General features: G+C 38.3%; 1 long non-coding RNA gene across 1 annotated transcript; it reads right to left on the reverse strand.

The window, feature by feature from the left end:
• Positions 1-339: 339 nt before the first annotated feature.
• On the reverse strand, positions 340-24,009 carry LOC125259312. Its single transcript, XR_007182770.1, has 4 exons — positions 23,890-24,009; positions 15,593-15,789; positions 12,499-12,797; positions 340-551 (listed from the first exon to the last, which is right to left on the reverse strand). It is a non-coding gene; the product is annotated as an uncharacterized LOC125259312 (long non-coding RNA).
• Positions 24,010-26,181: the final 2,172 nt, after the last annotated feature.

Genomic DNA, 26,181 nt, shown 5'->3' on the forward strand with positions numbered 1-26,181 from the left:
TTTTCCACTACAGTATCTGTAAAGTATAAAGTATAAATATTAGTAAATTAAACAATTTGTACTGGTAAATTAGCTGTTTATTCTGATTACATCTTTTAAAGGCAAAACATATAACATGCTAGAAACATAATAATAACAGCAATAATGATCCAATCATAGACTCTTAAGCATTTGCGTATTTAAATATATATATGACATGAGTTGGTCCAACCTGGAAAATAAAATTTGTTACCATGATATCATGTTTGTTCAATTTTATTAGTGTTGTGATGTAAGCTAGGCAAACACTTTTGCAGGTTTCAGCCTTACCCCATTCAAACATACTTGCATGACAGTAACATAGCTGAGATGACTGCCGAGTGGAGTGATTTGCTTTAGAGAGACTGGTTCAGTCCAGTCCAGCCTGTAAGAGGTTTATTCTGTGAAGATCCCTGCTGGTGTCCAGAGCGCCAGGCATCATTCCAGAACATCTTTATTTCATTACAGCAGTTGCTCAGCAGTCGGTCTGTGTCTCTTGGAGGCTCCGTCTGTTTCTGCTGCTCTTCCTACATCTGATTAAGAGATAGCACAACATCAATAGTCTGGATTCGGAAGTGGTTTGACTGTTCTGCAATGGCACTGCCAAAGCAATGGAATTTCTTTTTGCATAATACTGTCAATTAAATAATGACAAATAAATCAATCAAACAAGCAAACAAGCAAACAAACAAACAAACAGCAAATCTGCAGCAAGAATAGTCACCAGTACTATAAACCAGTAGTTTTTGAGGCCAAACCTCTGAACAAAGCAGAACAGGCAAGTATAATCAAAATGTTACATTTAATCATTTAGCGACGCTTATTATCCAAATTCATTATCCAAAGCGATTTACAAATTAGGAGAACAATAGAAGTCAAGGTAAAGGTCCGTGAAAGTGATTTTGTGCCTCTTTGGGATGGCACCACAAGGCGCCGTTCACTTGCAGAACACAAGCTTCTGGAGGGCACGTTTCCTCTCAGAGGGAAGATGCATATGCAGAACTTTCCATTTGTTATTAAAGGAATAATTCACTCAAAATGAAATTTCTGTCATCATTTACACAAAATTAGAAATTCTGAATAATGGATTGATATTTTCTTTCCATACAATGAATGGAGAACTTCAAAAAGGATGTAAAATCACCATGAAAGTATCATAACTTATGACTTGTGCACTAAATTCCAAGTCTACTGATAGTTTTATGTGATGAACAGACTGCAATTTAATTTGAGATCAAATCACTGGGATGAAGAATAAAATGAGTTTGATTTGTGTTTCTAAACTGAATCAATTGATTCAGACCTATGCAAAATTCACTTTTATAAAGGTGTTTGAACACAGATGTGTGTCCACAGTGTGGATAAACATCCAGCCTACAATAGTAAAAATCCACCCACTCATTTTTTTATAATCCCCATAAATCATAAACAGTCTCTCCAAACTCTTGGTTCCAGATTTCCCCCTACTCCTACGTAAAAGTAGGGACAAGCCCCACCTATGACTGGTGACAATCTACCCTATTATCATAGATACCGCCCTGAGTGAGCTGCAGCAATCCGCCATTTCTGTTTCCTTGCTGTAGCAGCTGGAGATATACAATGTCTACGCTAAAAAAAAAAAACATTACAAATTTTCTGTTATTGGATATCACTGAACATAAGAGTCTCCATAGACTCCCGGCATCTGAGCCACTGAGGACACCGTAGTTGAATTTCATTTATGAAGGAAATGTGCTGAAGTAAGTCGGTAAAGTGTTATATATATTTGCGCACATCATTTCACGCTAGACTGCGTCGCAAACGAGATTAAGTTCACTGTATTTGCACAAAAGTGATGGTGATAACGTGATGGTGATAACGTGATGGTGTATGCTAGTCAATGAGTTGAATCAACTTAACTCCACAACAACTACATAAATTTATCCACTGACCATTCAGAAACGTTCAGTTGCGTTCTAAAAATTGTAACTTCTTCCCGAGTCAGTGTCCGACTCCAGTTTGAACATGTAAGGCTGAACACTGCTATTGACAATCTCTGACATTGTTGCTGCGGTTACGGTTGGTGTTGTAAGGATGAAGCATTCACGGACTTCCACAGCAAATGGGTATTTAATGATACAACGAAGAGATACAACATCAACACATCAAATAACATATAAGAACAGACAAGGAGTGAAGGGAGTGAGTCCATATATATAGGGAGTGCAAACGAGGAAGTCCAGGTGATGGTGATAAGTGATGAAGGGGAGATGACGAGGGAAGTGAGTGCAGGTGTGGAGAACAGGAGGATCATGGGAATTGGAGTACTGGAGACAAGGGATCTGTGACAGCTGCGTGACATTTTCCAGTTTTGTTGTTGCTGGGCATGAGCTGTTAAAGCTCCGCCCTCTTCTGGAAAGGGGGTCTTGAGCAGCAGCTCATTTGCATTTAAATGGACACGCACAAAAACAACGTGTTTTTGCTCAAACCGAAATAGGGGCAAATTTGACTAGCTATAGTAAATTATCTGTTTGGTATTTTGAGTTGAAACTTCACAGACACATTCTGGGGAAATCACACCAGGGACTTTTATTACATCTTGTGAAAAGGGGCATAATAGGTCCACTTTAAAAAAAATCAGACTCAAAAGAATAATTAATTCACAAATGGGGAAACTCATGAATTCTTATTAACTCACTAAGCAGAACTAGGGTCAAGATTCTTTAATATGATCTCATCACAAAAAAACAACAACAACAACAACAAAAAAACAACAACTTAAGAACACTTGGAATATAATGTGCAAGTTGTATGGACCACTTTTAGAGTGCTTTTATGATGCTTTTTTGACACCAATACTCATTTACTGTCATTAATGTCGACGTGAAACAGAAGTTGTGATGTTCTTTTCCTACCTATTGTGACGTATATATGAGTGATATGGCTTCTGGAACAAGAAAAAAAATTGTAGTGCAGGACTTGATTTTGTCTATCAGGAATTTATTGGATGGTTGTGGTTTGCTATTGGTGGATCTCATGTGAGTGACAGGGTTGTCCCGCCCTCACATCAGTAAACACATCATCAGAGAAGAGAGGAGATGTTGATGTGAGAGGGAAGGGAAGTTATTTTATTAAATATTGCAAGGGCACATGAATTGAAAAAATAATGATGTGCACGGATAAATCATACTGCAATATCACATGAAAACAATGGCCAGTATATTCTTCGTTTCTGCAAATAATGACAGAATGATCATTTTGGGGTGAACTATTTCTTTTCCAATTGCTGTGTAGAAAAACAAAATGACATTAAAGAAATCTCATTTGCAATTGTTCTTTCGACGGGTGGATAACTAATGCAGATGTGAGACAATGATTTGTTCAGGGGGCCTGTGAATTTAAAAAACATTGATTTTAAACAGTATGACAATGTCCTACAGTCTGATCTTCTCTTTTCTCCTCAGCTTCTTGCAGTCTTTTAGGGTTTGTGTGTGTGTTTTCAAACGGGTAGTTTGCTCTCTAATGGGGCCTGTGTTTTTAATGAGCACTAAGCTCTTGCCGTTTGCACACTCTCATATTCGGTCCCCTTCATTACTTCTTTATCACCCCTCTCTCTCTCCATCTCCATCCCTCTATCACCTGAACAGCACTTCTCCACTCCACTTCTTTCTTTTCTGTAGTTTAATTACTCTTGTTCTCTCTCGGTGCATTAGTATGGGTGTAGGGTGGTAACTGAAGTCTTTCTATACTTCACTGCACTTGTGCTGCACTAATAACAGGCGCTGCAGTAATTTATAGTCTGTTGTCTGTTTTAAAGGCATCAGCATGTTTAATACACCTGCTCCACACAGTCACGCTCGTCTGGCCACTCTCCTCCTTCAGAGCGTCTCATCTCTCTCTATCTCTCTCCCTTTCTCTGATGCTCTCTCATCCCATCACCTCAGGCGCTAAAATTCTGTTTTGCCCCCCCAACCACTCCCCCCCCCATTTTCTCGCCCTTTTTAATTTTTCCCCTCTTAGTTTCATTCTCTTCCCTTCCCACCCTCCATCTGCAGAACCTTGTGCATATCTGAGCTTTTTATCTCGCCGTTGCTCCATCCATCACTCTGTTTGTGTGCTGCTTCCATCCATTTTTCTCACTCTTTCCTTGTCATTAATTCAAGATGACATCAGATCTATCGCTTCCACTTCCTCTCCTCTTTATTTTTTCCGTCAGCAAGGGTCAACTCTCTCTCTGAGTATGTTCTCACAAAATAGTGCCCTGTGAAGTGCACTTCTCAGAGCATTCATATAGAGTACAGTATGAAAGGGCATTTTGTCTAGTCAGACACTCAATAGAAGATCAAACAAGTAAAGAGGGGGTTACCGCCTGCAAAATTCCATAAAAATTGATTTATGCACATACACTATCAACTTCATTATATATATATATATATTATATATATATATATATATATTCTATATCAGTTCTTGTGGGCAGGAATAAAGATCTGAGCGACTTTGACAAGGGCTAAATTGTTATAGCAAGGCAATTGAGTCAGAGTATCTGAAACATCTCTGAAATAATAAAAAAGTATGTATAGTTTTATATAACATTCAGTATTAGTCATTTATATTTATTAAGGCAAGTATATGATGTCATACCAGAAATAATCTGACGTAGCAAGGCATTCCAAATACACAAATTTCACCTAGTGAACTTCAACAGATATCCCCTGCTCTGTATGTTCACTTCAGACAGCGGTTTCTCTCTATCACGCATCTACACCTGGCCCTGCAACTACTGCTGTGTCTGGCTTGTTCTGTGGATGCAGTAATGGAGTCCTTGAACTCGTTAGCTGTGAACAGTCTAATCCCACATGCTTTCAACCCCCAACAGGTGCTGAGTGCAACCCGACACTCGTTTGTGCAGGATGGAGGGAAAGAATGCTGCAGAGAAAAGAGAACAATCTGGAGGGCTGACAGGAAGAAAGAGGGAGGCCAGTTCTCATGGGGAAAGAGCAGAAAGAGAAACTTCAAAACCTCCTCTGTACAATGAAAAGTTCTCACACACACAAAAAACTTCTGTCACGACTTTGTCGCCTTTTTTTTCTCTCCCTTTTCTTTCATTTTTTTCTTGTAGGCATTTGTTTGGATCATTACATGTGAGCTTCGCGGCTGAGTCATTTTACTGCAGCTGCCAGTCGAATGCGAGCCGCAAGTCTAAGATATTTAGATTAGATTAGATAATATTTCACAGCAATTGTCCACTACTGTGTAAATTTGTCTTTGGCTTCTCACAAAAATGAAAAATATAGAGGTTACATAAACACAAGGTTGCCAGGTTCATGCAGCAAAAAACAAACAAACAAACAAACAAAAAAACACCCCAATGACCAATTAGAGGGGCTATGTAGAATTCAGAAACCCTTGTTATTAGAGCCACTGGTGGCCGTTAAGTGAATTTCAACTAGCAACTTATTGCATGTGCTCACATTTGCGCACACAATACATAGTGACGCGAGTGAGCCTAGGTCAAATTAGTGATGTAACGTGGTTCAAGACCCCAATATACTCACAGCAAAGTTCTTTTTTTCATTCTTCGTTTAGAAGTAAAAAGAGGTTGGAAATTGCAGTGCTGCACACTTTCCACTCAATAACAAAATAACAAAAATGACAGCGATGAGAAACAGCAGTTAAGAAAGCATCTGATCATAGCGATGTAGATATGTTTGCACAAGCTCTGCAATTTTCAGCATCATGTAATTAGGGCCAGAGCACTGATGGTGTGAGGACCCTATTGTAATTGTTATACAATTATTAACAGTCTATTATCTCCGAAATGAATCGCATTTTTGAGGGCCTAAACATCCTCATAAAACTCATAAAACTTTGTACATGCGTCAAAAGTGGTGAAAATTTACATCTGATATGGGTTTCAGAATTAAGTGTGGCAAACTGGCTCGATAGGGCCACCTACAAAATTTAAATTGAGCGCCCTGTGCTCTACGTTTCATGTACAAGTATGAAATTTGGTACACACACGTAACAGCTCAATACCAATAAAAAAAATATACATTTTATACATTTTAACCATAAATGCTCATCTTGAACTAGCTCTCTTCTTCTTCTCCATTACAATTGTAGACACTGCTAAGTTTATTACTGCCCTCCTCAGGTCAAAGTTTGAACTAAATTGCCATATACAATATGCTAGTGCAAGCATATAACAATTATTTCAAAGTTTGACCTGTGGAGGGCAGTAATACACTTAGCAGTGTCTACACTGCTGGAATTCGAATAGAGAAGAAGAAGAAGAGAGCTGAGATGAGCATTTATGGGTTTTTTTAGAAAATGAGAGATGGTTTAGATAAGACTCTAGATAAGACCCTTATTCTTCGTCTGGGATCGTGTAGAACGCTTTGAAGCTGCAATGAAACTAATTTTGACCTTCAATCGTTTGGTGGCCATTGAAGTCCACTATATGGAGAATAATCCTGGAATGTTTTCATCAAAAACCTTAATTTCTTTTCGACTGAACAGAGAAGGACATGGACAACTTGGATGACATGGGGGTGAGTAAATTATCAGGAAATTTTAATTTGAAAGTGAACTAATCCTTTAAGTATTTATGAATGAACTGCTCATTTTAAAATCTTGCCGGTCTACTGACATTTGTTAACACATTTGCTTTAAACATTACAATGCTCACGATAGCTTTCATTAACTCTACAACAAGTAAATCCACTCCACCAGCTAGTTAATCTTTGACAGAGATGCCACAGAAATATACAGAGCTACCGCAAAACGGAAGTTCTAAGACAATATTATAAAGATGGCGGCGCACTTGTTTCTCTGGCGCATAAGTTCTATAATTTGAATTAATTTTCTTTGCATGACACATTGACATTACAGTATAGAATGGCTATTTCTGAATTATCCTGAACATTGTATAAGCATTTGTTTCATGTGTCACCGAACAGAAGAGAAGCTCTCGGGAGCGCACATAAACATTACATCCTTTTGAGTCTTTCACATGAAAATCAGTCTACAGACTTTCATAGTAAACTGGAAGTTGGGGAATGTCTCATTTTTAAGTTTCGTTATAAGCTGTTCACACATTGCCAATAAAAGAAAATTGATTTTAAAGCCCAAAACCAGCTCAATGACCAATGCCAGAACTAAAAATATGCTCTATTTTGCATTTTCAGATTTCCTTTCATTTGTAGGCCTACTGTATAATATAAGTAAGAGTATTAAAGATTTAGAAAGTTTTTAGAAAGAACAAAGTCTGACAAAGTCAGTATCACTGAAAGATAAATTCTATTATTTACAAAGTAATAAAACGCAGTTTCTACTGAGGCAGGACAGGCTGGAGGGGGTTGATAATATATATGCGCACAGAATCGTGCTGCTTTTACTTCATATGTAGGCATATTACCCATAGTTACCTTATTTCTGCTGACATGCCTTTTCATCTGTACATTCACTGTATTTTAATCATAACCATAGCGGCCTGTCAGTTTCCATTAAATATAGTATCCATCAGACCTGTTTTTACTTGCAGAAGCAGTTTGTTGGACAAAATCCTTAATGTTCAAATCTAAATTGTGAAATATGTCAAATGCGTTTGGAAATCCTGCAGAAAATGGTATGTTATAAAATCAAAGTGACTAAATAAAAATGGCATAATTAACACAAATAAGAAAAAAAAAAAAACTTCATTAATTCATTAAGAAAAAAAAAGTTTCATCAATTAAATTAAACTGAACTAATGAAATTAAATTGTTAAAATTAGAAAGACACCATCACTTTTCAATTAGTCTAATTGCAGAAAGGACAAAAGTGAACATTCTAAGTGATTCTGGTTACTACAGATCCTATAAAGCAGGTGTGGAAAATGTATAATATTCTTTGCTATAATATAATAAAATCTGCAATATTTGTGGCTGTTCTGAGGAAAGCATGTTGCAATCTGCAACTGCTGTTTGCCAATTATTTTTCCAGTTTGAAATTTCCGATGTAATCTTTTAAAAGATAGAATGCAATCGTAAGGACTATGTTTGAGAACCTGAGGATGACTCACATAATTCCTGGATGGAGAGATGAGCTTTGCAGAGAACATGCTTTTCACTCTGACACAACAGGAGTCAATCTCCAGGCCTCTATGAAACTTTAAGTGAAAAGATGGAAGCAGAGAGAGAAATGGAGGAACAAGGCTCTCCTTAGATACCTCTCCTGAGAAACAATCAGGCCGGAGACGTACACTGTTCTGAAGTACTTTAAGAGGTAAATGGAGTGTCAATCATGGGCTTCTGAATAAAACACATTATCCCTCTTTCATGTTCAGAAATTCTCCATCAGTTTCTTTCTCTGTCTCTCTCTCTTGTCATCACTTTTGCTCATATAAGCCTGATCATGGAGGAGATGAGACTTTATATAATCTAAAATTTGTGGGCACACGCACATCACACACGAATCTCAGCAAACCTTTCTTCTTGTCGGAACAACTGTCAAGATGATGTCCTGGTCATATTTCACTCTAAAATCAAAAATAATTTTATATTGAATTTTATATACTTATTAGGGCAACAACAAGTTGAATTATGACAGTTTTTGGCATTCATCTTAATAGCAAAAGTGTCCAAGCTTATCTGTGTGTCATAAAAACATTGCTAAAATGGTAAAATAGACCTCAGAAAATATAATTATGAATATTTTTTTATTTTGATTTATGGTGAAATATGACCTGGACATCACCTGTTCCAGTTCTCATGAACTTTAGACAAAACCCTTTCTCATGCACACAAGGACAAACCTCACAGGTGTTCCCACAGCACACACACATGTACCCATGACACACTGCCACATCACAAGTTTCACACACTGGCCAAGTGCGTGGCTGTTTACCAGTAAGTCCTGACGCACACCACAGGGGTTAGAGGTCGATACTAAGAGCAGCAAACATACAGCGTATCTCTCTGTGTGTTTTTACTGAGGTGAATAATTTATGCAGCTTTCTCTCTCCCAAGGTCGTGATTCTACTTCATCACTCTCTCATCTACACTTCAAAATTCTGCTCTGATCTGAACAGAAATGCTGCTTATTCCTGCTCTTCCTCTTTGTTCTTCTATAAACCAAATCCATTCAATCTCTCCTGCTTTATTTCTTTCAATCCTCCTTACCTCCTTTTGCCTTACGGCAAAAATGCCATAACATCTCAATTGTTTCTCTTAGTTGGCAAAGTGATTAAAAGGAGAGCACATGGAAACTTTCTCCTGAGAAAAAAAGCCCCAGTAATCTCACATGGGTCACTCCACAAGTTTCAGAAGATGTATCAGATTGCTCTCAGATTTGCCAAGATACAAAAGTATGTGATCAAATCAGAGATCACGATTTAAACAAACATTTCTTATCAGATTCTCCTAAAACCAACTTATCTGAGCTACACTATCCATATTCAGTTTATAGCTCCATACTCTTACTGCATGATGACAATTATGTTTAATTATTAACCTTAAAATAACATTTACATTTTACAAACATTTCATCGCCAATATTTCAATCATGACAACTCTCGGAGTGGATTAAATTCAACCAGCATTTATTGGCATGGGGCATGAAGTATACATGGCTTGATTTTGGCATACGAGATCTGCTACGCTGCTGCTGTTGCTGCTGCTATTGCTGCTGCAGTTACTGCTGCTGCTGCTGCGGCTGCTGAGAAAATACAAATTGTTCAGCTTAGGCAAATAAAACAACAAGGAAAAGGCTGCTGCAAGAATGGTAGAAGCCCCGTAGCAGATCTCTACAGGTGGCACTGGGGAGGAGGAGGGATAACAGTGCTTCACATTGCGCAGCTTGTCGATCGCAGGCTAGGGTACGGTATATATGGTTGCGTGGATATGGAATTACTTCTGATTGGCTGATGTCACGGCGTAGAAAGAACCAATCAGCGCTCGGTTAAAGTTTCATGACTGAACTTTGTATTAAACAACTTCTCATTCTGAAGACACATCTCAGACCAAGCTGACAGTAATTCACAAAAAATTGCAGTATTTCATCACCAAATATTTTATATGACATAAGAATCTATCAGTTTGAAATCAATGCCAAAAAGCTCACTTCGCATCTTCATGCAACATTTTTGAACAGAAAAGAGATTTAAAAGGGTCCTATTGTGCTTTTCACACTTTCAACTTTCTTTAGTGTGTACCCTAGTAAAAAAAAAAAAAAACTAAATCTATTTAAAATGCATTTATTTTACACTAAAACAGTTCAAATTCATTAACATATTTTTTATTTAGCACATAAATATGTAAATGTATTTGTAGCATACTTAGCAAGCACTGTTTCGGAACTCCCTGAAATGGCTCGATTGTAGTTTTGAGAAACGAACACATCACAATATTCCTCATTTAAATAATTCCCACCCAAGGCATATGCAAAATAAAGGGTCGAGACCTGGTAGAGTTGCATTAGTAGTGTATTGAAACTCACAGTTATGGTAAGGGGCGTGACATTTCCAAAATACACTCAAAGCAGTTGACCAATCACAACACACTGGTCCTGCCAACCAATCAGAGCACACTGCACTTTTCAAAAGGAGGGGCTTCATAAAGACAGGAACTAAACAAGGGCTCATTTCCCAAAGTGAACTATGGTTGCAAGTTCCGTCCTTACCAATAGAGTTAATGGGACTTATGACCATAGTCAAACAATGATGCTTTTGGGAAATGCACCCCAGAGCATTACTGACAGACTGGGAAGAGGTGCTGCAACAATGGAAAATATCAGAAAAAAAATGTTTTTTGAACATTCAAGCATGAAAACCTATTCTAGTAAGCCCCAAAAACAAAATCAAGACTTTGAAAAAGGGCATAATATGTCCCCTTTAAAAGGTTAGTTCACCCAAAAATGAAAATTCTGTCATTAATTACTCACCCTCATGTCGTACCAAACCCATAAGACCTTTGTTCAGCCTCGGAACACAAATTAAGATATTTTTGATGAAATCAAAAGTGCAGCACTTTTGTGTTTATGTCTGAACTCCTGTTCAGTATTGGCTGACACTGTACACGTGAGCAGCACAACGCATGCATGTGATGCTGATGCAGGAGCTGGCCAATAATGAGTTGGCGTTCTGACGTAGAACATGATGGAAGTGCTGCACTGTGTTCACTACATCAACAGCGTAGGACATTGACACAGAAGAGAAGAGATTGTTGAATAAAGTCGTTTTTTTTTGTTTTGTTTTGGCTTTTTTTTTTTTTTTGTTCTCGTCGCTTCATAAAATTAAAGTTGAACCACTATAGTCACATGGTTTGTTTTAACAATGTCTTTAGTACCTTTCTGGGCCTTGATAGTGGTAATTCAATTGCTGTCTATGGAGGAGTCAGAGAGCTCTCGGATTTCATCAAAAATATCTTAATTTGTGTTCCGAAGATGAACGAAGGTCTTACGGGTTTGAAATGACATGAGGGTGAGTAATTAATTACAGAATTTTCAATTTTGTCTGAACTAACCCTTTAAGAATTGAAATATATATTTATATACAATTATTACATGTAAACATTAAAATCTTTATGTAACTTTATGTGACAAAAAAAACAATACAGTGTTTAAAGGGATAGTTCACCCAAAAATGAAAATTTGATGTTTATCTGCTTACCCCCAGTGCATCCAAGATGTAGGTGTCTTTGTTTCTTCAGTAGAACACAAATGATGATTTTTAACTGCAACCGCTGCCGTCTGTCAGTGGTATAATGCAAGTCAGCGGGAACTTGGACTATAAGAGTAAATAAAACATGACAGACAAATCCAAATTAAACCGGCAGTGATGTCTCGCGCATATACTTCAATGAAAGCGAGACATCACTGCCGTTGTCAGAGCGTGATCAGACCAAACGAATCGAGTGATGAATGCAGTTGGACATAGTGGTGTATTAGAGGTAAAAAATGATATAAATACTGTTCGGTTTCTCACACAAACCGATCGTTTCGTGTCTTAAGACATCAATGTGTCGTCACGAGCCACAGGGTTTAATTTGGACTTGTCTAAGCAAGTTTTATTTACTGTTATTGTAGAAGTTCCCATTCACTAGCATTATTTGACTGACAGACAGCAACGGTTGGAGTTAAAAATCATCATTTGTGTTCTACTGAAGAAACAAAGACACCTACATCTTGGATGCTCTGGGGGTAAGCAGATAAACATCAAATTTTCATTTTTGGGTGAACTATCCCTTTAAGCATTCATGTCAACCTTGCCATGACACATCTTCAACATATCTCAATGAAAATTAGATTTAAGAGCTGTGGCAAAACGAACAATTTTCACAGAAAAGCAAATATAGTGCATCTCTATTAAGTATGAGAAAGCAACTTTGGGGCAATTGAATTTTCCTCTGGGTTACTTCAAAGCACTGAAGGAATGAACTTCCATAACACTCTAGCAAAAATGGCGGATAATGTTGAGAAAACCAGACACCTACAATGTTAACCAACACTAGCAATGCTGACCTTTAGCATGCTCTCTGACGATGTTATCTTCCTCCCATTCCTTCTTCACCTGTTTTTCCCTCTCGATCAGATGGTTTGGTGTGTTAGAGCTGACAGCTTGAGATGGAGGTGTAGCTGCTTGCAGACCTGCAGCACTGAGGATTGATAAACAGCAGCTGATGGCTCAAGGTGTGTGTGTGTATTAGTGTGTTGTCCTTGGACCGAACCTGCACTCCTATATAGATTTTTTCAAAGATTTCAGGAGGGTTTGCATACATGTTGCTTTGGATTATCCCTGCAGCAGAGATTTCGAGTGGGACCTGTGGATGAAATATGAAACACAGTGAAATCTAAATGAAAGACACAGACAGAAAGAGAAAACATTACCAGGGAAAAGAACAAGACAAGAAAACAGTGATGGTTAAAAAAAAAAAAAGAAAAAAAAAAGCTTTATCAGAGTTTATCCTAATCAGTTGCAAACAAGCCATAAGACATTTTGTCTATCGCTGAATTTGTATTTGGACAGCATCACACTGGGTAGCCCTGCCCACAGTGAAATGTCATTGGTCTAAAATCCTGCTGCACATAACTGTATATTTAACATTATATATTTAATACAAATACCTTCTGACAGGGAAAAATACTATGCAAATTATTATTATACAGTTCCGTTTGGTGAATCTAGTAGTACAGAAATTATAAGGAGCTTCAGCTACACTGGTGTGTGTGTGTGTGTGTGTGTGTGTGTGTGTGTGTGTGTGTGTGTATGTAAGCTTGTGGGTGTGTGTTTTCTTTAAAGAAAGAGCAAGAGCCAAAGAAAGAGGATGAGGAGAAATGTAGGCCATGAGAAATGTGCACCCTGCAGAGGAATCCACGCGATCGATTGTCATATTCATTTGATGTCAGGCACAATACCAAAGTTAAAGGCCTGTATAAATAATCATAATTACAAAAAAGCCCACAGATTGCTTTCCAATACACCGATCATCCGCTCTCTTCCGCCGGGGTTTGACGATTGATCTCTTAAGATTATTTGTGCGCTTTCCCTGTTTGTTTTATTTTCTTATGCTGTCGTACAGCGAGCTATATATTACGTTTCCTGCAATATTACAGAGCTGTGAGTAATGTGTAATGAGTAATGTTTGTGTGTGTGTGTGTGTGTGTGTGTGTGTGTGTGTGTGTGTGTGTGTGTGTGTGTGTGTGTTTAAATGAGAGCTGGTGTATCGCCAGGGGGTGTGAGTGAGAACAGGCCGCAGTAATTGAATCCCTGTCTCTGTGTCTGATCTAGCCATTATACAAGTGTCTCTCACACACATACTCGCACATCTGCACAAGCCACACAAACACAGATTCAGCCTAATTAAATTTCTAGCGCACATCACTTGGTTTTGTTCTTTTTTTACTCTTCAAATGTAATTTTTCCCTGAGGATGATAAAATAAACATTAAACGTGTCTAACACACAAATTGCTCTATTTTATAGGACATTTTGTCTCAGAGGCTGAGGGAAGTTCAGACTGCGGCAGAAGACAGAAGAGAAGAAGATGTAGCGGTGCAAAATCATTGCTGCATGTTTGTATTTTTGAATTTCTATGTGTGTGTGCATACATTTCTACAGGTGTGTGTTCTGTTTGAATGTGTTAAACTGTAGGTATTTCCCTGAAGTGGGATTTAGCATGTGCCTTAAAGGGAAACGTTCACACAAAAATGTAAATTCACAAAAATGTAAATCATTTTCTCACCTCATTCCAAACTTATATGACTTTCTTCTGAGTAAAAGAATACTGGGGACATTAAATTATTATTCAGCACAACTTTCATTGTATGGACATAATTTTGACACAATTTTTTTTTTTTTATATCTTATTTTGTACTTCACAGAAGAAAAAAATCATACAGGTTTGGAACAGCATGAGGGTGAGTAAATGAAGACAGAATTTTAATTTTTGACTGAACCATCCCTTTAAGAATGCAATAGCATAAATTTCAAAAAACTGTCAATGTTCAACCAACCTCCAGTTACAGTGTATAGTGTGTGTATGCGGGTTTAAAATGTATGTATATTTTTATTTAAATAACAAAAAGCATAAAAAATATTACATTAAAATACATTTATAAAATGTAAATATTTATAAATATAAAATTACATTGGAGTGGTTACAATGAATAGATTTATTCATTTTTTATTAACTTATTTAATAATTTTAAATATATTTTTGAATTTTTATAAATATATTAAAATAATATTATTTTTATATGTATTCACAAGTGTGTGTATATATATATATATATATATATATATATATATATATATATACACACACACACACACACACACATGTTTGTTTTTGTGAATTGTGGGGACATTCCATAGGCATAATGGTTTTTATACTGTACAAACCGTATTTTCTATCGCCCTACACTACCCCTACCCCTAAACCCACATTTTTACTTTCTCAAAAAAACTCATTGTGTATGATTTATAAGCCTTTTGAAAAATGGGGACATGGGGTAATGTCCTCATAAGTCACCCTCTCCTTGTAATACCTATGTCATACCCATGTCATTATACAAATTTGTGTCCTGATATGTCACAAAAACACAAACACATACCCACCCACACACCCACCCACACACACACACACACACACACACACACACACACACACACACACACACACACACACACACACACACACACACACACACACACACACACATTAGTAGGCAGTATATATTTCCTTTTGGACATATTTCTAAACAAATTCAGGTGAACTTTAATCATAACCAAGTAAATATTTTGTGACCTCAGTGCATATTTCTCAGTATAAATGGAGTCATAGGTTACTAAAAAATGATAAATAAATTTGCTCCTTTTAACTGCTTCATCAGATGCCATTTTTATTCTTTCAAACAAATGGCAAACCACACAAAGAGGATTGTGGGATATCATTGGCAAATATCAAAATCCGACCAGATGCAGGAATCTTAGGAGATAGGATGTTGAGCAAACAATGAAATTAGACATGTCTTATAGCATTCCTTCTTATCGCAAACAAGGCAGTGTTTTTCAGCTTTCGGATACAGTCACAGAACTAAAACACATTGATACTCACCCAACACTCATATTCATTCTGCAACACACCAGCATTAAACTTTGGCCTGGCAAATGCTCACACAGCTTCTGAGTTCAGTCCTCCTGCTGTTCCCTCATCAAGCACAACAGCGTCCATCTCGTATCACTGTGAATAGAGCGCTTCCCCTGGGCCTCCGTCAATGCTGTGAAGTCCATGCCAAACCACAGCACAACTGTCTGCAACAAAACACCACCTTTTATTCCAAACCATTTCCATTAAATCACATTCTCACACATTTGAAAGAGAGTTTAATCAGCTGAAACGCAAACCTGAGCTCATGCTGCTATCGAATGAAAAAAATAGCATGTACTGATCTGAGATCCACCGGTGAAGACTTTTCATTAATGATGGGATTAGAATCAGAGTGAAAGAAACTGATCTCAGACCAGGGCGGACTGTCAGGCAGGTGTTGATCATTAGCAGTCTCATTAGAGGGTGACACAAAGGGAAAAAAAGACTCATGCAGACGTGAATTAGGTTCAGAGCTCCAGGCAGGTGGCAGATACTGGACAATCACTCAATGTCAGCATCAATCCTGCCATGTCTGAGACGGATCATGTCTGACGAGCTCTCTCCCTGTCTGGAGATGAACTTCAGTCTGTTTCTGTTTATGCCGGTGACATTTATGCGATTATGAACATGAGGTTTGTTGTGATATGGTAAGTGTCTGCAGAGGGCCATTTTAACACAGCAGGGACGCTGACACCAAGACTCTCATTAGAAACAATGAGGCTTAATGAGAGAAATTAATGATGCCAGGATCCTGCAAAGCTGAATGTGTGTGGTTTTGTTTTCCCTGTGGGGATGAAATTTTTGAAAACATCCTCAGAACAATAGGGTCATTCCGTGTCAAATCAAACAAATTTCTGAAAATTCCCTGGCTAAAATTTTTGATTTTTTTTTTTTTTTTTTCTGTTGAAAGACAAACATAAATAGTGATGAAATCCAAAATATTAAATGTCACAGATGTATATTTACTGAGTAATCCACTATTTTGTAGAGGGGGGTCAAAATGACAGAGATTTGGAGCCAATTTACAGGGGGGGGGGGGGATTACTTTAGAAAGATGGCAGCATCATTATTTTATTTTTACAGAGATTGGTTAGTAAAATCTTTTGACTTTAGCAATCTTTGTTGCATTATATGCCAACAGTGACAGTTCAAAAATAGGATCAAACAAATTTGCATGCCTGTAACTCAAGAAGTATTAAAGATATCTTAATATCCTTTTAAATTCTAGTTCTCAACAAACTTTCCCTTTGGTATCTTCATTTGAAAGGCCCTCGATGGTTCAGTCCCAGAGATATGGACATCTTAATGCAGCTCCGTAAGTAAATTGTTAAATTGTACTTATTTTCAGTAGTCAAAAATCAAATGTGGGTCACTTTGCACAAAGCTGATCTTTTTTTCCTTTTAAAGAGGAATATCTGAAGAACAAATAACATTGAAACTAGAAATGTATCTTGTGTTTTTCTGTCAACTCAATTGCATAGAACATACCTGTCTGAGTGCCATAAATATTCCTTTTCCAAAGTTTGCAATGGTTAGCTGGTTAATCTAAAATGACATTAAGACATCTTTAACACTTCCTGAATTAAAGACATGTAAACTTCATAAACTTCATTGGCACTCAGAGAGGTGTGTTGTATTCAACTTTTAGAGGGAAACAAGATACATTTCTAGTTTCATTGTTATTTGTTCTTCTACATTCTTCATTAAACACAATAACTATCAGCTGTTTAAAAAGTTACCTACATTTGGTTCTTGACCATTGAAAATGGGTAAAATTCAACAATTTGGGGTCTCAATATCTATGGGACTATATAGGGCCTTAAAAGGACCTTAAAAATTGAGATTACAAAAGAAAAGTTCATTAAGAATAAGAATCTAGAAAGATATTAAGATATCTTGAATACTTTTAGAATTACATGCATACAAACTTTGGAATTATAATATTTATAGCACTCAGACAGGCCTAACTTTAGTCTATGCTGTTTTCAGTTGATGAATGTACAAAACTTTGTAGCATGCCTACCATACAATAAATCCCAACAAGCTTTGTGTTTTGTTACTTTTGGTATGAAGTCTCAGCTTTCAAATTCTGTTCATTTTTTTTCTTTGCGAAAAACAAACAATACATACCGTTTGGCGCCCTTTAACGTGGAGTGACAGAATGCTGTACTGCCTCAGTTCAAGTGAAGAGTAGCTAAGCGACAGCGCGGAGCGGATGTGAACGACTCAGGTTACACATGTAACCATGGTTCCCTGGGAAGGGAACGAGATGCTGCATCGTGAATACGACACATTGGGAATCCCTTCAGCGTAACCTCTCCTGAAGGTGTATGCAACTAGTCCAATTCTGATTGGTACAATGTCATCCCGAAGACGTGTGCCGGAAGGACGCGGAAGCTATAAATGTAGCCGGCAACACAGCTGTTTCAGCCTACTGATCTGAAGCAAGCAGCTCCCAGGCAAGCAGGAAGTATTACAAGGGGACGCAGCATCTCGTTCCCTTCTTAGAGAACCATGGTTGCATGCGTAACCTGAGACATTTCCTTTCAAGGGAACTTGCGCTGCATTGTGAATATGACACTTTGGGGAACGATATGCCCACGTTGCCATGCTGAAATAATGTCTGTCCTGGTGTGAAGCAATTAAGGCACAGCTCAAGACATGAGCACCTGAGATCCTGGTGTGTGGTCCAGGCTATAGAACCTGATAAAGGTGTGTGGAGAGGACCATCCTGCAGCATCACAAATGTTTTTAGGGAAGCCCTGACAACAGAGCTGTAGAAGATGCCAAACTTCTTGTGGAATGTGCTTTGAGGGGCAGAGGTGAAGGCAGGCCATGCACCTTGTATGCCATAGAAATAACCTCGACAATCCACCTGCTTATAGTAGGTTTGGTAGCCAGGCAGCCCTTCTTAGGGGATCCGATGCATACCAGCAGTTGATCGGATTTTCTCCACTGAGAGGTTTTTCTCACATATATTTCAAGGGCCCTGACAGGTCAGAGCAACTGTAGATTCTTACATTCAGCTGACACATGAGGAGGTAGAAAGCCCCGAAGGACTATTGACCAGGCCAAATTAGTGGTTACTTTAGGTACATAAAGCAACAGCATCGCCGAAGAGACCAGGAGGCGACAGCGGGGCATCAAGGAGGAACTCTTTGTCCTTCTCCTTGATGCCTGAGAGGTTCTACCAGAGGTGCCTCTCCATCACCACTAAAGCTGCCATGAAGTAGCCGATGGCACGGGCTGTCTCCTTAGTGGCACAGAGAGAAAGATGTGTGGCCCAACGTAGTTCTTTAATGTCATCGGGCCGGACCCCTTTGCTCTTGTCTAAATCCTGAAGGTTGAAGGTTGGCTTGAAACACTTGAAGATTGGCCATAGTATGTAAACAAGTGCCAGCCTGACCTGCTACCATATATGCCTTGCCCACCAGCGAAGAAGTAGGAAGGCACGGCTTGTTGGACAATGTTGGGGCCTTTAGGAATGATGCAGCGTCAGGTGACAAATACACTGCCAGAGTCTCTTCGACCCTTGGCATCATCCCATAGCCATTCTCTTTGAGACCCTAAATAGATTAATAATTATGAACTGAGGGACTCGAAAGCCTAGATGAACATGGCTTTTTCCTGAAAGAATGGCAGACACCGACGTGGAGGCTGCAGTGTAGATCACAGGAAGTGCTCATCTACTTTACCTTGCACTTCCCGTCTCTCGACCGGCCAATTGATATTAAGTTTCACCACGGGATGAGAGACAGCCTCCACTCACTCCTCGTACTGCCGTACTGCAGTGAATGGGCTGGTGAGTAACCCAAATCACTCACTTCAGTGCTGAGAACATCCAGATCCTCAGAATTAGATGTACTCAGCATGAGTGTTCGCTCAGGGTAGAAGAAGCCGCAGAGCAGGCTTCCGAATCCCAAGGGTGAACACTGGACCAAGAGGTTGAAGGCTGAGAAAGGGCCAAAGCTGTCTCAAACCCCTGCTCCAGATCCATCTGTGAACCCCATGAGTGAAGTCGCCAAGTTGGCCACTCTGAGAGAAAACCGCCAGCCGGGAGCGGAGCGTTCTCATAGGCAGATGCTCGCAGTGCTCACACTCAGCTCCCTCGAGAGCTGACCGGGCATGCTACTCTCCCAAACAACTAACACAAAAGTCGTGTGTATCCCCGTCCATAATATAGCAAGGAGAGGGAGGAACACACTTCTTAAACTGTTGCTGTTGGCTCGACATTTCTAAGTAAATAAATATATAGATATAAAGTGGCCTTCGGGACAAACAAACACCAAATAGGATGCACACACAGAGAACGCTTGCTGAAGATCAGAAAGCTGAAACAGCTGTGTTGCCGGCTCCCTTTATAGCTTCTGCGTTCCGCCGGCACACGTCCGTGACGTTGCACCAATCAGAATTGGACTAGTTGCACACGCCTTCAGGAGAGCTTATGCTGAAGGGATTCCCAAAGTGTCGTATTCACGATGCAGCACGAGTTCCCTTGAAAAGGAACTGATAATCTCTTCCGTTTGCTATTAGATACATCTACGGAGCACCGCACATGACATGCAGGAAAAAAATTATTTACTAATTCGTTCCCTCGATTTACTAAGTCGTGCTCACGATTAACTACTACTACAAAAGACTACTACTACTACTTCTTTATGATCACTAATACAATTCATGGAAAAATGGCAAAACTAAAACGTATTAAACATATACATAATAAAAACTGAGAAATATGTCATTAATAGCTATAAAATAAGTAAATTAGCCAATTTTGTTTAAATTTAGGATTGCAGAAATGAGTACACCCTAGATTTAATTCAACAAATGTATAATATTCTAGTACTTAGTGTGCCCTCCATAATTTTGAATATACTGCTCTGACCCTTCTTAGCACAGAGTGTACAAGTTCATGACAAATTGTCACATCTGTCCTGTTTAACTCCTGGATGATGTGTTTCTTAAATGCCCTGATCTTTAAAGGGGAGTGTTGCTCAACTCGTCTCTACAGAATCCCCCAAAGGCGCTCAAGAGTGTTAAGATTTAGTGCAATACATGTCCACAGAAGGTTTTTCTGGGAGAATGCATATCCTCATTGTCATGTTGAAAAAATGCCCAACAATGCAGGGAATGAGGAAAGGGTAACATCTTCTGTTTCAAGTTTGTGTATTAAATTACACAGTGGTGTGGGAATTCATGACAGCATTGATAAAGCACAACTCCCTCACACCTTCATCACTCATACATACCTATATAAGAGCTTTACTACCACTGAACTTTACTGTGAGAACCAGGCACTTCTCACTGTACTCCTCCTCTAGCAACACCTTAACATTTTGGATGCTGTTAGATCCAAATTTATTGATTTGGTCTCATGAGACCAGAGTATTGATTCTCAGAATCTATATTTTGTAAATATGGGCTTTGGAAATGGCTAACTGACTATTGTGCCTTGGCTACAGTAGGTAGTTCCAGTGAGAACAACAACCATGCATGTCATTTCTGCAGGCTGCATCAGATAAACAGTCACTCTTTTCATAGCTTTTGCTGACTCTGAGACACTCGCTTGGTATTTCTCCTGCTCTTTGTCTAGCAAAAAAATCCCTCATCACTAAATGAAAGCTTACAATGAAGGCCTGGTTATTTTAGGGGCCTTGTCACAAGTCCATTGTTTTTAAATTTCTGTGTTACTTTTGCTATATTTTCACAATTAAAACAATCCTCTTGTACCACTGTCCTTTTTGTGCTAAGAAATAAGTATCCTGACAGTTCTCTCCCAAGTGGTTCCATTGTTGTCAGCATTAAGTCTGCGAAAGATTCAGTGGGCTATATAACACTTTTAATTGTCAAGAAATGACTTCTCTTTAAATGTTTTGGTTCAACATACTTACCTGTTGATCAAACATTGCCTTAAATGTACACCAGAAAAATGTTATTTCATTTTATTTAGTAACATTTAGGAGGGTGTACTCATTTTTGCTACACACATTTTTGCTATTTTATCACCTTGATAAGAAAATCTTATTTTCCTGAATAATTTTGACATGCTTCTTTGGTAATTGATTAAGCAGACTTGCTGGAACATTACATCTCTAAAGAACCCTAACATGTCTTCTAAGTAATTGAGTAATTGCTGACTTTCAAAAGTTTCAGAGGGGGTGTACTCATTTATGCTGTGCACTGTATATATTAAAGGTCCCATTTTTCGTGGTTTTTTGAAGCTTTGATTGTGTTTATAGTGTGCAATATAACATGTGTTCATGTTTCGCGTGTAAAAAAACACAGTATTTTTCACATAATTTACTTATCTGTATACCGCTGTTTCCACTGTCATAAAAACGGGCTGATGACTTCCTTGTTCTGTGAAGTCCCTCCTTCAGAAATACGTAACGAGTTCTGATTGTGCCAGCGGTTCCTGTGTTGTGATTCGACAGCAGCTTAGCGCACCGTGCCCGGAAAAGTCACGCCTCTTACCAAAACGTGGAGATGCACGCGCACAGTGTTATTGTAAACATGTCTTTAATTTTACCCTATCAATTTGAGCCGGAATCAGACCCGGTGATTGGACTGCGGGATGAAAATAACAGCGTTTCGACGACATGGCGACAAACACACTCTATAAACGCAACTCTTGTGTATTCCTGTGGGCGGAGGTTAGTCAAAAAACTGTTTTAGTGACGTCATTAAAGAAGGAAGTAGAGGGATGTAGTCCAAACTGGCCGTTCGATGTAGGCGACATCTGTTAAATAAAATATCTCGCTTGGCATTGAACTTTGAGCTTGAGTTTGAAACATGGGATCACGAAGAACAGGACCTTTAAATATATACCATATTCATTTAAATTTAATTTAATTATAAAAAATGGCATAAGATGATTTTTAAATTAATTATATATGTGACTAATTATCAGTTGTTCTCAACCCTGGTCTTTATGTCCAATGTAAAATCTGCATACCATGCAAAGCCAGCTGAACTGAACTGTTCAGCTGAACTGATTATCAGTTTATAATATAAAAACAACAGATGTGATTGGGACAGCCACATTTTCAGCATTTCTAGTATTTTTTCCATAAGTATTTTTAAAAATCTTCAATAAATATTTCTAAGCCTTGAACAAAACCAACTAGCTCTAAGATGAATCACAACATAACAAACTTTCATTTAAGACACAAAAGTTTTTGGGAAAATGTAAGAAAATAAAAGAACGGTACAAGACTTAATGTCTTTTATAAGGGAATAAACTCTACAAAATTGTACAAATCAACAATAATACATTATAAAACTATTGACTATAAGTCATATATATATATATATATATATATATATATATATATATATATATACACATACACTGCCTTGTGAAAGTATTGACACCCCTTTCTTTTTTCCACCTATTATTATGTTGCAACCTTATGTCATCTTAAATGACCCTTTTTTCATATCAATCTACACTCCACACACTAAAATGACAGCAAAATACAGATTTTTGACAACTTTGCAAATTAAAAAGGAAAAACTAGGACACTTGACGTAGCTCAGGAGCTTTCCAATTTCGCTGGATCATCTTTAAGATTTTTTTACACTTCGATTGGAGTTAATATGTGGCAAATTCAGTTGAATGGACATCATTTGTAAATTAAGGCACACACCTCTCAATAAAAGACCTAACGGCTAAAAATGAAAATATTACAATATATAAATATATACTGTCATTCACAAAGCTGCATGGGAGCAAATGGCCATTGCTGTGCTCATTTGCCACAGTAACAATGACATCTCTGATTGGCTGGTCTCTCTTTAGGATTATAGGTTTTGATGTAGTCTTTTATTTATTTATTTAATATTTTTTTTGTTTTGTTTTTTTGAAAAATGATGTTCAGATTGCACTGATGTGGCTTCTAGAGAGATGTATGCCACTGATTAATAACCTCGGAGCTCATGGTAGGTCTTTCTGGAAAGGTTTATGTGTTATCAAAAAAATCAATTTCACTGTGAAGAAAATGAATGGGATTTTTACTTCCGGTTTGCTGCTGCCGTTTGCCCCCATCTATACGTCGCTCAATAACATTATCATTCCCTTATCATCTCCAAAACAACTATAACCTAAAAAGTATGCGAATGCAAGTGAGGATTTAACTGTTATTGCTGTGAGGGTTGTACCAATGTTTTTGTATAAATTTTTGTGTTAGATAATAAAAGTCAATGTATGTGTGTATGTGTGTGTGGTCCTCAGGGGGAATGTTGAGTCTCTTTTTATTACTCACCGAGCATCATTACTCCTCCCTTCTTTATGCTCTCTCTTTCTCTGGCTCCTGAGGACAGACATCTTCATATCATATCTCTGTGGGGCAAAATATTTAGACAGACCATAATCAGATTGAACTTGAACCAAAAGAGATGTATGTGTATGTGTGTGAAATGATGCTAGAGGGTATTTCATTACGCTGGGGGAGAGATTGATACCACTCATCGGCTGGATGGAACGAGCGAGAGAGGGAAGGATGAAGCACTTTATTTATTCAACACATCAATCTGAAATAACAATTCTACTAAGAGCATCTCTCTATCAGCACATCTGCTCCTCCCTCCTCAATGTGTGATACACATCCTCTCTCTCTCTCTCTCTATCTCTCTCCCTCTCTTTCTCAGGTCAGCAGTGTTCATGTGTAAAGGTGTGTGTAACATGACGCTTTCATCCACCTATTACACACCTGTCTGAGCACAAAACACCTCCCTACTGCACACACACACACATGCTAATAAAAACACCCTCCAACCTCTCACACACACTTACACACTCTATCACAATAACAAAACATCTCCCGATATCATAAAACAAATACACAGGCAAACACACATTTACTTAGATTTCTTTATTTTTATATAAAGCTTTTGAACACTACCTCAAAACGAAAACAGAATAAAATTAAATTCTTTTATATAAACACTATACCGTTTAAATGTTTGGGGTCAGTCTTTCATGCTCACAAGACATTACTCCATTAATATTACAGAACCGCTTTATATTTTAATATATTTTAAAATGTAATTTATTCCTGTAATGCAAATCTGAATTTATCATCATTACTCTGGTCTTCAGTGTCACATAATCCTTCACAAATAAATCTAAAATGCTGATTTGCTGCTCAAGACACATTTCTTATTATCATCAGTGTTATTGTCAGTGATTAATTTTTGTGGACACCATAATAATTTTTTTTTAATTTCATGATTCTTTGATGAATAGAAAGTTCAAAAGAACAGCATTTATTTGAAATAGAAATCTTTTGTAACATTGTAAATGCCCTTTTACTTCAATTTTGATCAATTTAATGCATCCTTTCTGAATATAAATATGCATTTCTTTAAAAAGAAAAAAAAAACAAAAACAAATTTTGAACGGTAATGTATATAATTGAAATATATAAACTTCATTTGCTTTACTAAATAGTTTTTTGATATTAGGATGGCCCCAGGACTGTATAATCTTTAGAAAGAATCAAACCGTAATAATATCTAATTCAGTACATTTTAATAATGATCATTGATAATAATAATTATTAATATTATTGTCACAACCACGCCTGTCCCGGACTCCGTTTCCCAGTATCCTCCCTGTTTCTCACCTGAACTCACTTCCCTCATCAGCTTTCCCCCTCTCCCTGGATTCCCTGCACCTGTCCTTTGTCATTAGCACACCCTTTTTGTTGGACTCACTCCTTGCACTCCCTGTCTGTTCTTGTTGTTATGTTGTTTGGTTAAACGTGTTTGCTGTTCTGTTCCTTTGTTGAATAAAGTTCCTATTTGCGTAGAAGTCTGTTTATGACTCATCCCTGCTTCAGCAACACGGATCGTAACAGAAGAATGGACCAAACCGCAGGACTTCTACAGGATGGGGATTTTCTTGATCCAAAGCTCTCCTGTGCCTCCAAGCAAGGTTATGTCAGCGACAGACCGACTGCGGGATCTTCGGCAGGACGGTCGCCCACTGGAGAGGTACATGGAGGAATTCTCTGAGCTTTCTTATTTGTTGAACTGGCCAGATGCTCCGCTTAACGCATGCTTTCTGATGGGCCTGGGCGACCACACAATTCGCTATAGTGAACCTGCCTGTTTTCTTTCCCTAGTCGAGTCTATGAATCTGATTCTCTTTTTAAATGGTTCCAAGTTCGAAATCGAAGAGGACGTGTTTTCCTCGTCTGGTCCCCTCAGAAAGGCATGCAGCCTGGTCAGTTCAACCACAGCCAGTTTCCTCCACGTATCCCTCCAGTGGGTCTGCCCCTTTTGTCCTCACTGTCCCTAAGCCGAAACAGCCGAAGAAAATGGCTGTAGCCACAAAGGCCCGCCAGGAAATGGTCTCCGCTGAGCTGCCCAAGCCTCCAGTGAAGCTTGTCGCCGAGCTGCAAGAGCCTCCAGTGTGTGGCGAAAGCTGTCCTCAACCTCCCCAGCGTGACGATGATCACTGGCTCATAGACTTTTGGACGGAGCCAGTAGCTCCAGCAGCCCGCGAGCCCACTCCATTCCACGAGCCCTTCCTGCTCCCCCTAAAACTCCCG

The sequence above is a fragment of the Megalobrama amblycephala genome, linkage group LG23, assembly GCF_018812025.1.
Source record: "Megalobrama amblycephala isolate DHTTF-2021 linkage group LG23, ASM1881202v1, whole genome shotgun sequence".
Taxonomy (NCBI): Eukaryota; Metazoa; Chordata; class Actinopteri; order Cypriniformes; family Xenocyprididae; genus Megalobrama; species Megalobrama amblycephala.